The sequence below is a fragment of the Rhinolophus ferrumequinum genome, chromosome 12, assembly GCF_004115265.2.
Source record: "Rhinolophus ferrumequinum isolate MPI-CBG mRhiFer1 chromosome 12, mRhiFer1_v1.p, whole genome shotgun sequence".
In the NCBI taxonomy this organism is placed as follows: Eukaryota; Metazoa; Chordata; class Mammalia; order Chiroptera; family Rhinolophidae; genus Rhinolophus; species Rhinolophus ferrumequinum.
Genome location: NC_046295.1, coordinates 73,861,245 through 73,877,969, shown reverse-complemented (window position 1 = coordinate 73,877,969; position 16,725 = coordinate 73,861,245). Strand labels below are relative to the sequence as shown.

Here is a 16,725-nt window from a genome sequence, read left to right as displayed (position 1 = left end):
TTGGCAATTATGAATAAAGCTGCTGTAAACATCTGTGTGCAGGTGTTTTGTGTGGACGTAAGTTTTTAACTCCTCAGGTAAATACCAAGGATATGATTGCTGGATCCTATGGTAAAAGTGTATGTTTAGTTTTGTACTAAACTGCCAAACCATCTTCCAAAGTGGCTGTACTATTTTGCAGTCTCTCCAGCATTGCATGAGAATTTCTGTTGCTCCATATCCTCACCAGCATTTAGTGTTGTCAGTGTTCTGGATTTTGGCCATTTTAATAGGTATGTAATGGTATCTTCTTGTAAAAATTTGCATTTTCCTGCTGACATATATGGAACATCTTTTCATATACTTATTTTTTATCTGCATATCTTCTTTTTTAATCAGGCTGTTTGTTTTCTTAGTGTTGAGTTTTAAGAGTTCTTTGTATATTTTGGGTAACAGTCCTTTATTAAATGTCATTTGTAGATATTTTCTCCCAGTTTGTGGCTTGTCCTCTCATTCTTTTGACATTGTCTTTGGCAGAGTCTTTAATTTTAATGAAGTCCAGCTTATCAATTATTTCTTTCATGGATCATGCCTGTGGTGTTGTATCTAAAATGTCATTGCCATACCCCCAGGTCATCTAGGTTTTCTCCTGTGTTACTGTGTAGGAGTTTTATAATTTTGTGTTTTACATGTTGGTCTATGATCCATTTTGAGGTAATTTTAGTGAAGGGTGTAAGGAAGGTCTGTGTCTAGATTCAGTTTTTTGCGTGTGGGTGTCCAGTTGTTCCAGTACTGTTTGTTGAAAAGACTGTCTTTGTTCCATTGTATTGCCTTTGCTCATTTGGCGAAGATCAGTTGACTGTATTTATGTGGGTCTGTTTCCAGGCTCTCTATTGATTCATTGTCTGTTATTTTAGTTATACCGTCCTATGTTGGTTCCTGTAGCTTTATAGTAATTCTTGAAGTTGGTTAATGTCAGTCTTCCAACTTTGTTCTTTTCCTTCAATATTGTGTTGGGTATTCTGAGTCCTTTGCCTCTCCATGTCAACTTTAGAATCAGTTTGTTAATATCCAGACGATAGCTTGCTGGTATTTTGATTGCAATTGGACTTACTCTCTAGGTCAAGTTGCAAAGAACTGACATATTGACAATATTGAGTCTTCTTTTCCATGAACATGGAATATCTTCATTTATTTAATTCTTTGATTTTTGTTCATCAGTTTTGTGGTTCTCATATAGTTCTTGTACATATTTTTGTTAGTCTTATACCTAAGTAGCTGCTATTTTAAATTATTTTTGTGTAAGGCAAGAGTTCATATCTGTGTAGAACTCTGCTGTTCAGCAATTGTCATCAAGCTAACACAGTTAAAAAATGGGAAGTAAAATTAACCAGCCAAAGTAGATTTTTCAGAATCCACGCATTCAAACTTAAGTCCTTTAGTCATGGAAAAGCCCTTAACTTATGCGTGTGTGCTTTGATTTGTCCTGAGGATTTTTCTGTTTATTTTGCTCAGTACAGTTACTGATCATGTTGATGACATTAAATCATTATATTAGGATTCTTTTTTTGTAGGTGGCAGACACCCAATGAAATCTGGCTTGAGCAAAAAAGGGAATGTATTGGTTCTCAGTACTGAGAAATGCGTTGGTAAAACTGGGTTTGGGTTTTGCTCGATCTCGATGTTCTATGTATATTTTCAGAGATTTGTTGTCTCTTTATCTCGTGGTTTTCTGTCTTCTGTGTTGGGTTCCTTTCTGGGTAAGTGCTCCTATACAATGGCATAGATGGCTACTAGCAAATCCAAACCTATATTCTACCAATTTAGTTACCCAAATGGAAAAAGAGTGTCTTACATTCTTTGGAGCCACAGTCCCAGGGCTGCTTGTACTAGGCCATGTTTGGGTCAGAGGTCAATCTATGGACCAATCACCATGATTCTGGGTGGGTGACTGAGATATTGACTGGGGGTGAGGGAGGATGTGTGTGGGGCCTGTTCTGTGCCACCTGGATTGCAAAGCCTGAGAATGAGGCAGGGTAGTTCCTCAGACGGAGATCGGATGTTAACTACCAGATGGGTGCTAGACAGCCCAAACCGGTGTCCATTGCAGTCATCAAGAAAACGTTTTATTCAAAATAATTCTTTTCGAAATGCGGTGAGATTTATAATCTAGTTAGGAAAGATTTACAACCAAAGTGATTAAGTTTCGATACTTAAAAATGTAGGCTTTCAGCTTTCTCGAAAACTGCCATATAAACCCAGGAATTGACATGACTGAGGTCTTATTATCAGACATTTAATCTTTAGTTAGAGTTCTTTAATCACTTATTCTTGAGCACTTAGCTTAGGTTCACTACTGTGCTAGACTCTATGGAAAGTGGAGTGCAAGCTCTATAAAACAGGAACTAGATAGACCTCATGCTTTAAATGCTTAGGAGACTTTTTTTTTCACACACAAAACAAACCTTTAGGAAATTGTATTCTAGCTTTTGAACTTCTTTTGGTATTATTTCACAACACATTTTGCATTCCCTGCTTTATGTTACATGGAAAACATGCAGTTTGCTCAAAGACTTTTCATTAGAAAAACAAAACTGAAGGTATCACTATGAGCTTGCTTTTTGCTTTGCTCAGCAGGAAACTTTAGTATTCTTTAAAGACAGTTTTCTTACCTTTAATATGTTCTTAGACATTAGAATTTTATGCTATCACAAAGCCTTATTTGAAGAGAAAATAGATGCAGATGAATTGTTGTCTAGATTATAACAATGTCATTAAGGATTTTTATGGCTAATTTGTAATAAAAACAACGTAATGGAAAGCCTGTAGGGTTTGACATCAGTTTTCTTCTGCCACTCACTAATTGTTTGACCTTGGCAAAGTTATTTAAACTGAATTCTAGTTTGCCCATTGTTTAAATGGGACTTATATCTATTTGGAAGGTTGACTTGTAAATTAGAGACAATATGTGTTAAAATGCCTAATACAGAAATGGTACAGGTTAGATATTCTTGTGGTGACTTAATTCAACGTCATCCTTAAGTGAAAAACAAAAACTTCAAACCTAAACCAAACAAGAAAACTTCCTGCAGTTGTGATTTTAATAGATTAAATCTTCCTTCTGATACAGAATTAAAGTTCCTTCTTGAAAGGGTTCAAATACTAGAATAATAGTGAGATGATGATGATGTGAAATTCTCTCTGTGAAAAGAAAACAGAATGGCCAATTTTCTCTTGCAGAAAATGTAGGATTAATTCTGAGTTTTTTATAGAAAAACACATTCTAGATACATGGATAGTTTCAAATGATCAATCTATATATATTTTCCTCCACTTACATGTCACAGTTAAACAAGAACTCAATAATTAATCCTCAGTTACTAGAATTTTTTAAATTTAAACTGTCTACTTGTGAGAAGAGCCAGATGCAAAGAAAATAAACTGATATCAGAGATTTATTAAAACAGCCCATTTCTGGAACATGGTCTGTAGCTAGCATATATTCAGCCTGGTTTTCTGTCCTCAGCTGTAATCATCATTGATACTCAGAATGATGGCATTGGCTTCTGGAACATCAAAGAAAAGCATTCCATTAGTTTGTTAGGATGTATTATATTTACTATGAAGGGAAAACTGACAAAAGTATTTGGGAAAGATTTTCTACAGAGACTGAAATGAAACATTTTCATCATGGTTCTCAGTGAAGTAGAAAATTAGCTAAGCAGAGCATTTAATTTATTTCTTCTGCCTACTAAATATTTCAGTTAATAAAAGTGCCTTGTCCTCTGACCCCCAAAACTTCAAAAATATAATTAGCAAAATCTAGTTTAAGAGCATGATTTCAAGAATCAGACGATCTGGGTTCAAATTCCAACTCTACCACTTATGACTTATATCCTTGTGTGATTTGGGGCAAATTACCTGATCTCTCTTCTTAGTTTCCTAACCCGTAAAATGGGGATGATGATGCTAGTATCTCATAGTGTTGTTGTAAAGATTAAATGAGAAAAAAATATTAAAGAATTAAATACAGGAATGGCACAGAGTATCTCTCAGTTTGAACTATCATTAAAGAAAAATAAGTTGGATTTATTTGTTTTGATCCTTCAAACTAGAAGTTGAGGATCATCAGAGGTCTGAACTGGGGAAATGTCACCTGTTCCTATCGTAGGCACGTTGTTTCTGCACACTTTCCATCAGGGCACTAGGACCAGATCTAAGGCAGTTCAAGGCCCAGGGCCTTTGGAAGGCTCCACTCGGTTTCTTTTTGCCTCCAGCAGCCCCAGCAAGTCTGGTTTAGGTTTTCTAAAAAGTTCTTACTCCCTCGGCTGGACCCTGGAAGAAGCCGACCTGTTTTTCTCTTGTGTTTGCTGGATAGAGATTGATGTGGCTCAGGTTTTATTTGGCTTTCTCTGGATCTGCTGCAGGATAAAAGCTCACGTCTAGACTCAATTGAAGTTGAGATTTAGGGCTGACCACTGCTCCATTTCCCCTTTTCTGTTTAAGAAGCTATTTCTCTATCACACTTAATCCATTCAGCAGTATTTCTTAAAGGCCTGCTGGGGTGTGGTGCATTCCAGACAGAAGGCAAAGCATTTGCGAAGTCATGGAGGAATAGTGTATTTCTCTTCCTGTTTATCAAAAATTGTGACTGTTAGTCAGATGATCAGCTGGAGGGGACCCTGCGTGTCCTACTCTATCTGACTGTCAGTTCCACAAGGGCAGAGGTCCTTGCTTACTGGGTTCACTGGTTCAGTACCTAGAATCAGAGGCACTCAGGACATATTTGTTGGGCAAATGAATGAGTTGTCACAATTCCAACTGATTGCAGTGAACCCTGATATTTAATTAGTCTCTACAGTTTTATTGTTGATAAATATCTCATTTCTAATCGGTTGAATGGCTGCTCAATTTGCTATATCCTATTATTATTATTTTAGTGGAAATCCTGGGCTAGAACTGGGGAGGGCATTTATGTTGGAAGCAAGTCTTATCTTGCAGTTTTCTCTCCAGTGATTTTTCTGGAAGATACTTTTCTGCCTTTGCTATGAGCAGATATGCCCAGGATGAAAAGTTTAAAGGAAGGCATGAAGGAATGCCTTTTCCTCCCCATTTAGTAAGTGTCCATCAGACCTCCCAGAGTACAATGAGGCTTTTACCCCAGTCCCGGCAGCCCATACTTTTTGCATTTTAGGCTTTTTCTGCCACCCCTGGGAAACTGCCTGGTGGTCTCACATCATGGGAATTTGTCTCACTAAAAGCTGGTTCCCCACCCTCTCCTCTAGCAGAAGCAGTGGGTGTAGTGGAAAAAGCTCTGGACTTGGGTCAGAATTATGGCTGTGCAACTAATAGCAATCTGACTTTGGGGAAGTTATTCATCTTTTTTCTTGAGTTTTCTCATTTGCAAATATGAGTTTGATAATGCTTTTAGGGTTGCTCTGAGGAATTAAAAAACCCACTAATTACAAAATAATTAACAGTGTCTAGTTAATTTTCTTTCTTTTGTCACATCAAATCATTGTTTTCCACTCTTTCAGTCTCCTGACACAAAAGAACACCTATATTATTTTTCTTAGCTTGGAATGCTTGATAATTTGTATGTGTGTGTGTGTGTGTGTGTTTATGTGCGAGTGAAGTTATGTGGAGTTTTGTTAATGTATTTCCAAAGATCTGGGAAAGCTACTTTTCCAGAAAAAACTCATACACTTAATTTAAAAGTTTTCCAGAATATGAACTTAAAATGAGGGTCTTTCATGACAGTTCCGAAGCCTGTACTCGGCTTCCTATAGAGGGTATAGCATGTGTTTGTGTTTTAGTGTTGGGGTGTGTGTGTGTGTGTGTGTGTGTGTGTGTGTGTTCATGCGCACGCATGTGTGCATGTTAGGATGTGTGTGAATAGCATGTGTTTGTGCTTTAGTGTTGGGAAGTGCGTGTGCATAGCATGTGTTTGCGTGTTGGTGTGTGTGTGTATAGCATGTGTTTGTGTTTTAGTGTTGGGATGTGTGTGTGAGAGAGAGGGGGGAATGAGAATGAAAATATATGTGTGGTGAAAGATATATTTTAGCCTGCTTTTGTAACTTTAGCTTTGCTGTGCAATGTGCCACAAGTTATTTCTCCCTGGGGAGGGTCTCTTTCAATGGTTTGTGAAGGCAGCATAAATTCTCACTTGGTGTTCAAGGAAGATGGTAATACAATTTAGTACAACCAAATTATTTTTTTTTAACTGTTAGAAACCGAAGTGGGATTGCAGTGGCAAAGTTGTCAGCGCACTCAAGTTTAACAAGTGTTCGAAGGATTAGTAAAGGAAATGTAGTTTACTCTGCAGCTTTTACGACAAAGAATTTAAAAGGTTTTGCACTAAGCCCCACCATGTGTTTCTTCCTTTTCTCTAAAACATACCTCTAAGTTGAAAAGAGAGATGAATCTCTTAGGGAGAAACTATTAACTCTGAGGGAGTTTATCATTGTTTGAGAGGAAGCACAGCATTTACATTTGAATCGACTCTGAGTGTAGCTTGTGCCCTAATCTCCTTCCTCCTAGAAGTTGGTGAGGGGTTTAAGTACTTCCTACTTTGGGTTCTGGTCCTTGTAGTGCTGTCCTAATTTTCTTGGGGATCATAAATTTCCTAACTCAAAGTAAGCAAACTTCTGAGACACTGCATTGGCTTTGCCTGGAGGTGATTTCTGTAGTTGTCACGGCCGGGTAAGTGGGGCTGTTGGCCAGAAGCGTCTTATTTTCACAGCACTGATTACCACACTAAAAAATACTATAAAAAGGGTAAAAGATTACAGGCAGTTTGAAAGAGAGAATAAAATCACCTCCATCACAATCCCACTTAAAAGTTTTGAATATTCCCATCTGATATAGTTGCAGTTGGTATATAGCTTTAAATGAGAAAAAGTTAGGACCTTAATGCATATCCTAAACATTTCAATCAATTTTGAAGACCCCATTAGAGTCTTACAGTTAGATGAACCAGTTCTCCATTATTATACGTATAAATTCAACCCCTGTGAAAAGAAGTCATTAATACTCTCAAGTTTGTGGACTTTTTGTGACCGAATCTTCGGTGTTGCCTTCTTTTTTTGGTTGGTGGAATGGGGAGGGGTTGGGGAGATGGAGGGCAGGTGGAGGCAGAAAGGGCCGAGCAGGACTGTATCAAAGATAAAACCGTTACAGATGGAAATGGTGTTCTAAGTCCAAAATTTGTAAGAAGCCTTAAATTGAGTCATTTTCTGAGTTTTTTTAAAAGAGAGTACTGTTATATTAGTATTATGCTCTATGATGAATTAAAGTACCATTTCTTTAAAAACTTAGTTTTATTTTAGGGAATCTGAGGCTGCTTTCGATGCCCGTTTTTATCACTGACTGAGTTTTACTTTCTTCCTTTCCTTGAGGGGCATTCTGCCCGTAGTGGATTTAGGTCATCTTAGCCCAAAGAGAGTAGACACCATCTACCTAAAGACTTGTTGGTGGGAGACATTCTTTGCATTTGCTCTCATGTCGTTAGACAGCTGTGTCCTGGGCTGGAGTTCGCTTTTGGAGCAGCTGTGAAGTCCTCACCTTACAAAATGTTCCCAGTGAAAGTTTGTTTCTGTGATTTGGGCCTGTCATTCAAACCCACCCCAAAGAAACAGGGTGTGTAATACTTCATGGCTGTCAGATGAAGAAATCCTGTTGGAGCTATGGTTTAATGAAACCCAATGGCCTTTTTTTTTTTTTTTTTTTTTTTTTTTTTTTTAAAGGAATTAGTAAATTGGGGCTCAGGGAGGTAGGCTATGTTCGTTCCTTAGAGATTGGGATAAGAATCTTGCCTTTGCTGAAAGAGCTTGTGTAGTAAGGGACTGGCTTGAAACCGGTTTGCCTGGCATTTGCACTGGGTGTATTTGGAAAGGAAAGCCTCTTTGCATTGTGCATTTAAAAAAGTGTCTGTAAGTGTGCTTAGAACATGGCAGCATTTGCTGGTCTTGGCTGTCAGTGTCTTGCTGCTACTGACTGTGTTTAACCAGAAAGGGAAACTCAGAGTAAAAGAAGTCTCACTCCCAAGACTTTACAAGAAAACCCCTCTTTGTTGATTTATATATATATTTTAAAGGAGCTTGACATCTTCATCAAGTTCACAGTGGGCTTGCTTTGTTTGCTTTCTCTTGAATGCTTGATAAGATTTTTCTTCTATTGTTTTGTGCAGTAAGAACAGATCTTTCCATGGCTGGGGTGGGTTTTTTGTAAATCCACAATATGGTCATTGTCTGGTGGTGAATAATTGTGGCTGCTTTTTGTACAACCAGAACTAAGGCTTTGGCTGTGAACAGATTCCTTCTTAGCGTGAAAAGGGACTAATCCATGTAAATACAGCCCCAAAATAAAGCTTTACAGAAAAAGGGGAAGGCCGCTAAGCAGGAGGGCACAGGTCAGCAATTTAACCTTTAACCTAACAAATAAGAAGCATGAAAGTTCCAGAATTGGTTTACAAAAGAAAGCTCCTGTGATCTGTCAGTTTTTCTTTTCAGGAGGGAACTGGGTGAGAGATCTGACTGACAGCTAGTGCCTTTTAACTGCAGAGTGAAATTAACTGCCACATTGAAAGTTGAATATTTGAAGGAGAATTTTTTTCTTAAATAAATTGAGATGGCAGAATAGGCTGTGTAAGCATTGGTCAGGGTTTTACGTGGGATTTTTACCCTTGAAGTAGGGGCACAGGCGTTGGACTGGACTACCTGGACGATCCCTTTCGAGTTTAATAAAGTCTGTGGTCTGACTCTTGCCTGTCAAATTAGACATGAACTTTGCAGTTTAAGGCCAGATGAAACTCTTTTCTCTAGTAGTATCACTGATACACTTTTTAGACTTTTCATGGCTCCATAAATTAATTGCAGCCTATATTGAAGATTTGTTAAGAGCGTTTTGTAAATGTAATGAATGTGTTTTCCATAAAATAGCCGTCTTGGAATTTCATAATATGCACAACTTTTATGACTCCACGCACTATCAGAAACTCTGGTGCCCTGAGGAGCACTGTAAAGAGAGGCCACAGGTTTTCTTTCATGTGCTGCTGTTTTGTTCAACATGTTTAGGCAGCGTTAGCAGACACAATTGAGGAAGTTAAAGCCACAGAAAGTGAAGTGTAGGTGTTTGTTTAGCAGTGTGGTGGGGAAATGAGAAACTGAAAAATAAGGGATCGCCTTGTTTTCTATGCGGGCTTGAAGAGTTAAGGAAATATGTATTTTTGCAAATCATCCCAAATTGTTACTGGAATGTGGTGGTGTATAAGCTCTAAGTGGTAAGTTCTACTTTTATGCTGTTATACTCTTTTACAAACTTTGCAACTGTTTGTATTTATTTAATCACAACAGGTCATCTTACTAATTAGTGTTAGCTTTTGCTTAAAGCATAAGACATCTGATCTGAAGTCAGCTGTTCTATTTCACTATAGAGAATTTTGGAACTGATGAAAACATTAATTACTGAGAATCATTCAGATTGAAAAGGAACAGTGAACTAATAAATTTAAGGTAGGCTTCCTGTAGATTAATAAAAATGTAACTATACACTGTAACTCCATTCTGGAAAGAAGGTCCCAGGGATGATTCTGTTTTCTTAGCTGTCCACAGTCTGATTGTATAGGTTGTTTAAAGCTTGTTCTTTCCGAGGGCCTATTGGCCTGCCTCAGTTTCCCCAAGGTCTTTAGAGAGCAGAAGCAGCATAACATTGCAGATAAAAATTAGCATGAAGTTAAATGGCCACCTTCAATTAGCCCAGGCCGGCACCCTCTTTTTCCCAGCTGATTACGAAAGCTTCCTAGCTGCACTTTATGCTTTGCTTCCCATCCATATTTAATGCTGTCATCTGAGGGATCTTTCCAAAGCACAGCTGAGACCACAGCATCCCCCGTCTTACACCTTTCTCTGTCCTCTTATCACCACAAGCTAAAATCATGCTCATTAGCAGGGCAAATGAGGTCTTCCATGATCCATCCTTTACCGAGCCCACCTTCGTCTTAGCCCACTCGTGTCCTCCTAAAGATGCATTTTCCAGAGTGTCCCAACCAAATTTCATGCATGTTTTCTACACGCATATCATATTTGGTTTCCCAAAAATGTAAGAAGGGCTGATATCTTTAAAAGGGAGATCTAATGATGGTGCTTTGGAAATAGCTCACATTTGTGGGCTTTACAAAGTGTAAGCTATTTCCAAATTTGAGCTATTTGTCCCGTGGTCTTTAATTTGACCTTCAAAGCAACAATACACAATGGGCAATGTTTGCTGAGAGACGCTCAATAAATATTTGAATGGATGGGGGAATAAATGAGTGAATGAACTATGCAGTCAGAAAATGAGTTACAGTCAAAATTCTTCTCCTTATTAGCCATGTAATTTTGGATAAGTAATTTAACTTCTCTGACTGTTTGCTAATCAGTAAAATTAAATCTGCACCAGCCTGGCTTATCACACTAGATGGTATGAGGACTGAATGAAATAAAGTACAGTAAATAAAAATGCTTTCAAACTGTAAACCCCATGCAAATATTAGTTACTGTTGTTGTTAATATTCTTAATTTATTCCAGGTCCTATAAATGAAAACATTCATAGTTATAGACAGATTTGTGTTTTAATGACAACAAAATTAGAATTACTGTCTTCATATCGTGTTTAAGTATAAGCTCTTATTTGGATAGTAAACAGAACAGCATACCCTTGCTTTCTTTCATAAGGACAGTGAGTAATACTGTTAGGACATGCCTACGAAGAAAGCATATGAGTATACTGGGTGGTAAGTGGCTGTTCCAATGCTCGGTTTAGAGGCTTGTTTTTGCTGTACCTTCTCCTCGGGTTGCCTCCCAAGAATCTTAGGGCCGTATTTGCCTTCTAGCTCTGTGCACTAGGTACAGCTTTCTTGGTAAGCTGTTACTTTTATATGTTTTTTTTGGTATTATGCATTTTTGTGTGCTATTATTTTCCCTGGCTTTGTTTTTCCTCCTAGTTTCGCTTTGGCCTTACTCCTTCAGTTTACATTTATATATTTTATCCTTTTAACAATATGTATTTTTGCAAATTGTTAATGGAGTGTGGTGGTGTATAAACTCTTCCCCATGTGATCTTAGTTACACCGTGGTTTCTACCAGCACCTACAGGTCCATAGTTTCTCAGAGCGGGGCTTTGGTCCAGACTCCTGAGTGCCAGACCTGAGTCCTCAGCTTTCTGTCACAGCTGCTCTTGAATGCCCCACAGATACCTTAAATTGAATTGAGCCCCCTCCCCATCACCTGCTCCCTAAACTTCTACCCCCACTGCTAATTACCCACTAAAACAAACCTGAAAACCCAGTCCTAAACTGTTTCTTCTATTCTAGGGTCTTGTGGACTCACATTAGTACCCGGTCACTTGCTCATGCCAGAAACCTGAAGGTCATCCTAGACTCACCCTATAGCCAAGTAAACGGCAGTCTTTTCTCTCGTGTTTTTAAAATATTTTAAACAATCTCAACATTGTAGAAAAGCTGTCATTGCACCGCCAAGAACTCTATTCCCCTGCACCATTTGAGAATAAGTTGCAAACCTGACCGTTAAATAAGTATGTGCTGCAAACAAGGTGATTCTCCTCCAGAAGCTTACACTGGACTCATCTAAACGAGGAGATTAACATTGAGATAGTACTGCTGTCTAAGGCTCCGGTTTGTGCCAGTTGTCCCAGGAACGTTCTTTAAAGCGAAAGGATTCAGTTCACGATCACAAATTGCACTTAGTTTTATGTCTCTTTAGTCTCCCTTAGTCTGGAACAGTTAGTCTTGTTTTGATTTGCGTGGCCTGGATTTGTATTTGTCTGATGTCCTCTTATGGTTAGATGTAGGTTAAGCATCTTTAGCAGGAACATCACCGAAGTGATGCTGTGCGCTTCTCTTACATCAGCAGACAGTGCACGGTTTGGACTTGGCCCATTATTGATGATTCCTGGACCACTTGATTAAGGTGATGTTTGCCAGGCTTCTCTATGGAAAAGCTAACTCCTTACCCCTTTGTAACCAATAAATGTTTGGAGGGAAAGTACTTTGAAATCATATAAATATTCCATTCCTTACATACTTTTAGTTTATTTGTATATTTGACTTTGCACTCTTTATTTTCTTTCTTATTCAAGGTTGTCCTTGAATTACTCCGATTATTAATACAGTTGAATAAATGGCAGTAATCAGCTTGTCCCAGCTTTGATCAGCAGGAGTCAGCTTGAGGGAGCTCTTGTGTTCTTTTGACACACATCCTCCTCATTCTTTGAGTACTTCTTTGCTTTTCAGGCATGAGGTGCTCATCTTTGATTTTTCTTTCCTTAGCCCTGAAATCTTCCATTTCTCCAAGGAGCCTTGTTTCTTTTCAATGGAGAGGACAATTCAAAAGCCCAAATCTAGATGCTAAGTGTATTCCTTGCTATTGGGTGTTGCCTTCTTAGTGGACAGAGCTAGAGAATATGTGATGTGTTTGTAGACACACTTTACATCGATGTGTGTTTCTCTAGCCATCTGTGTGTATTGAAAAGTGTGAGTTCACACTAATATTTCCAGTTTCAATCCAACACCACAAGATTCATTCTAGTTTTCTTTCTTTCCATATTTGTAACATCCTTCTTTGGCAGTGAGTAGCTTGGATTCCATTATCCTTAATAGATTTACTTATTATATTAATCCCTTGTACATGATCAATCTCTCCTCATGGTTGTTACCACCCTCTACCCATGATGGATGCCCTCCTTACCCCACCAGGGTTCTGACACCCTGTATTAGGTGGCCATGGAAGTCTCTTTATTTACTCTGCTCAGATGCTCTGACACCTCATACCAGGTCACTTTTTAACTTGGACAGTCTCAGACTGACACCCACACCAAGCAGCTGCTCTCTGTGGATGCCCTCTTGTCGCTGCTTGGGCTCTGACTTCCAACACTGGGCAACTCCTCTGTATGGGCACCATTGTTACTCTTCGTGGGTTCTCTACCGGATTGCCTCTTACAGCATGGACACCCTCCTCAGATTGCTTGGGTTCCGTGTCCCCATGTTGGGTGCTCTCCTATGTGGATACCACCCCTAACCCGCTCTGGACCACTGTGGCCACTTCTCACCAGGTGTGGATGTGTGTGTACCTTGGCTTTGGGATTCAGTTGTCAATTAGCAAGAGGGGAAGTCTAATTTCTGATCTCTTTCTTTCCCATCTTCTTCTTTGTCATCCAACTCCGTTGTCTTTAGTTCTGCCCCTCCTTGTTCTTCCTTGGATTACTGCCATTTAGTTAGTTTCCTTGGCTGGGGTCTTCCCCCTTGCAGTCCATCTTCCATCCTCTGTCGGTGAGATATGTAAAACAGATGTAGTCATGCCTGTCTCTTGCTTAAACTCTTCAGTGCCTTTCCATTACCCATAGGGTAATACTCAAATCCTTAGCATGGCGTACAAGGCCCTTCATGAGCTCTCCTCCCTCTCATCTCACCGTCCTGTCGTTGATCTTGTGCTTTAGGTGAAGCACTTTAACCGCTTCTGCTTCCTTGCCTTAGAACCTGGTTTTTCCCTTTCTGTACCATTGTCTTTCTCCCTTATTTCCTGGTTTTCTTGAATTGTCCTTTAAGACTCAGATCAGGTGCCGCGTCTTTTAAAAGACCTTTTTAATGATCTCTTCTCTCTGTCTACCCCTACCCCCACTCCCGCCCTCCATGCAGACTTGGTTAGATGACTTTCCTTTTGGTCCCTTGCATATTAGAACTGTCTTTCCTGTTATTCTTTAGGGAAGGAACCATATTGCTTAAGTTCTTTCCCAAAGGACAATCCTCTTCAGTAGGTGGCTATTAGGTTGGTGCAAAAGTAATTGCGGTTTAAAAGACTGAAAATAATTGTAAAAACCACAATTACTTTTGCACCAACCTAATAGATGAAAAGACATTTAAAAATATTTCTGTTTTAGAGTATTTCTCATTCAGTGGTATTTGTTTTGTCCAAACAAGCAAGGCAGTATTAGTATCAGTTGTGTGTGAGGCTTTTGAAATCGTCCCATCTGTGTAGAACTGGACATTATAATTGTATTTCACAGAGTGAGGTATTTTGCCTATAGTTAACGTTTACTTTTAGAATATCTTGAGAGACTTACCCTTGTTTTTCCTAGCAGGGTGGAAAGTAGATTTACTGTATCTCAAGGGTTGGATCACTGTCTTCTGTTTCCCCTCTCCTGCATTTATCGTCGCTGTGCACATAGTAGTCTCTGCAGTGCCCAGGACTATCTAGGTGGTGAAGACAGAGCTGTGCCTAAGGGTCAAGAGAGACGGACTTCATTTGGACTGTTAACCAATTGCCCACATTAGTTAAATCCCTCAATTTATTTGTTTTATTTTTGGTTTACTTTGCTTTCGGGTCAGTTTGAATTCTAATTTTTGATCTCAGACAAAGCACTAAACCTGAAGGGTTTTCGAATCTGCAGTCGTTCCTTTTGAAGAGTGTTGTGATGGGATCCAGGAAGAATCTCAGTTTCTTGGGCAGGAGTGAATGAATGTTCACTACTTGCCATTTGTGTTACTGAGAGACCAGGAGGGTTGGTTTGTCAGAAGGACACTTTTAAGAACGATCAGGCTTAAAATGAGATAATGTAACCAACTGAAAACTGGTTTGTAAATATTTTCATCTGTCTCAGTTATGGCTGCCTAATATTTGTTTCACCCAAGGTTTCCCTTTTCTTGCTAATTATATGCTCAGATATTACACGTGGCTTTCTGAAGGTGAAGGTATGTACTTCATTTTTTTCCTATGAAAATATCTTAGAAGTTGTTCATTTAGGTGTATGTAGTAATTATCTAAAAGAGGTGCTTCTTAATCTGAGAAATTTTCTAGCCCAGTGAGGGGAACAGATGTCTTTTTGAGAAGCTGGCATCTCAAGATAGAGAGATGTCTCTAAGTGCTGCCCTGGAGTGGTACTGAATGGGTTCTGTACTTTGTCATTGGGCCCTTATTGTGTCAAAAAAGAAATCTCTCAGAAACCCTCACAGAAGGATTTGTTGCCTAAAACCTGAGTGTTAGCAGAGTAAACTAGCTAAAGCTCATAATTTCAAGGTCTTCCATCAAGGGCCTTTTATGAAAGTATTGTGTTAGGTGAAATACTATGCCCACTTCCCTCCCTCCTCTTCTTTTACACAACAGCTGGGGAGTCAATTCTACCTTGCCCTGTTGATAACTTATCACTGATTATTTACAGTAAGATTTAAAATTCTATCTCTATAAGGCATAGTTTTCAGAATGGTCTCGAGAATCAGTCTGAATGTCAGTGTTCCATGCATTGCTATGCTCTGTGAAGTGCACATGCTGGTTTTCAACTGCTTAGTGTTTCTAACCTGTTCACTGAGGGCTGTCTCCCAAGTGCCCTGGACACGTGGTGGTGTCTCTGTCAGCATGGATTTGCACGGCCTGAGTCCCTGACAGCCAGGGCTTCCTTCCTATACTCATTCATAAATTCATACAAGTATTTGAGGGACCATTCGATGATGTGGAGATAAGTACCGTGTTTCCCTGAAAATAAGACCTAGCCGGCCAATCAGCTCTAAGGCGTCTTTTGGAGCAAAAATTAATATAAGAGTCAGTCTTATTTTACTATAAGACCAGGTCTTATGTAATATAATATAAGACTGGGTCTTATATTAATTTTTGCTCCAAAAGACGCCTTAGAGCTGATTGGCCGGCTAGGTCTTATTTTTGGGGAAACGGTATAGTAAACACATTGTTTTTAAGGAGTTTAAATCTGGCGAGGGAAACAAATAGTGAACCAGTAACTATAAATATTTGGGATAGATATATTAGAGAGAGGCCCAAAGTACAGTGGAAGCTCAGGAAGGGGACAGAACAGTTTTGTACCCATTATTATGGAAATATACTCGATGTACATTGATTTTCTCCCAAGGCCCCCTCCCCGTCCAAATTTCATCTCGTTTCAGCATCAGCTCAGACCCCTCAATATCCTGAACTAGATCAGGCCTAGGCAAGCATGAGGCACCTTAGATATAGTTCCTTAAGTACAGCTTCTCAAGCATAGGTCTCAATTTGTAAACTAAATAGAGGTTATCTGCCCCCCACAACCTTTCCCCAACATACAATGGTGGGACAGGCATAAGGCAAATGCTGTAGACACTGCTCTTCTAGAAGGGGGGCAGTGGGAGATACATGGGAGGACACAGAAGGCCCTGTTCCATAGTAGTTCTGAAACGGGGCAAATGTTTCGAAGTTCTTAAGGTAGGCTCAGGTCCTTCCCTGCTGAAAATAATTGTCCAAGGCTCTGAGTTCCACCTTCTAGGCTTTTGGGTTCGGAGTCATCTTTCCTTTTCAAATAAAGGAGAACGTGTGTTTGCCACTCAGTTTTCTCAGCCTGCTAATGGTCTGTAGAGTTCGGTGATTCCAATGCCTCTCTTTCATTGTGTATGTTCTCTGATCCTTTTAGTCCAAGCTGGCAGTGTTTCTCCCCATACAATTCTCTTGAAAAGTCCTGGGTTCTCCTGTGAATCTATTGGAGTTAACGCCTTCACATTAAAGCCACATCCACAAATGTCAGTGAGATGAGCCCTTTTATACTTTGGGTTTCTGATGAGACCACTGAGGAACTACACTCTTAAGCTTATTACAAACCCTGTTGTTTAACTGAGTGGTTCTCTACAGTATCACCTTGGAGCTTTTGGAGGTCTTACAGAGAATTTTAAAATTATGTCCTTGCCTTATCTTTAGACAGTGTTATCCTAAGAGTGT

The 16,725-nt window shown here is 39.3% G+C and overlaps 1 protein-coding gene across 7 annotated transcripts in view; it reads left to right on the top strand.

Moving 5' to 3' along the window:
* DENND1A (DENN domain containing 1A) overlaps positions 1-16,725 on the top strand; it is a 468,543-nt gene that overhangs the window by 44,296 nt on the left and 407,522 nt on the right. Inside the window, exon 1 of one of the 7 annotated variants that reach the window (XM_033123057.1) lies at positions 9,244-9,259. The exons of the other annotated variants lie outside the window; for them this stretch is intronic. The gene's annotated coding sequence lies outside the window, so the exon portion shown is untranslated. Of the gene's footprint in view, positions 1-9,243; positions 9,260-16,725 lie in introns of those variants that run through there. 7 annotated transcript variants of the gene reach the window in all.